Below are 624 nucleotides of genomic sequence, written 5' to 3'. Positions count from 1 at the left end.
CCAGTGCCACCATCACCACCACCGATTCCGCCGCCACCGTCACCGTCACCACCAGTGCCACCACCACCACCACCACCACCACCACCATGATTTCATTTAAATAAAAATAAAGATCGAATTTAATAGTCGATAAAACCAGTAATGCACTGGGGTCGGTTACGTTAATCCAGGTAAGAACGGGGTTTTCTCGAAATGGTTCCAATGAAAGGAAAAGTAAAACTCACTCGAGCAGGATTTGAGCCTGGAATACGAAGACACCAGAGCTGGACATCACAATGGAACTGGTTAGTCTACCGTTCATTGTACCTATTGACCCTGCTGGTCAGTCTTTTGTCTGTCTCTCAATCTCTCAGTCTCTGTCTGTCTTCCAGTCTCTGTATGTCTCTCTCTTCTTCCCTCTCTCTCTCTTTCTATCTCTCCCTCTCTCTTTCACACACACAGACATACACACATACATCACAACAAAACAACAAAAGACACACACACACACACACCCCTACAATAACACACAGACACACGACCACTACTACCACGACCACCACCACCGTGCTGCCACCACCACCACCGTGCTGCCACCACCACCACCACTACCACCACTACCACCACTACCACCACTACCACCAC

This window comes from Octopus bimaculoides, chromosome 19 (assembly GCF_001194135.2).
Source record: "Octopus bimaculoides isolate UCB-OBI-ISO-001 chromosome 19, ASM119413v2, whole genome shotgun sequence".
NCBI classification, from domain to species: domain Eukaryota; kingdom Metazoa; phylum Mollusca; class Cephalopoda; order Octopoda; family Octopodidae; genus Octopus; species Octopus bimaculoides.
This window is presented reverse-complemented; position numbering follows the sequence as displayed.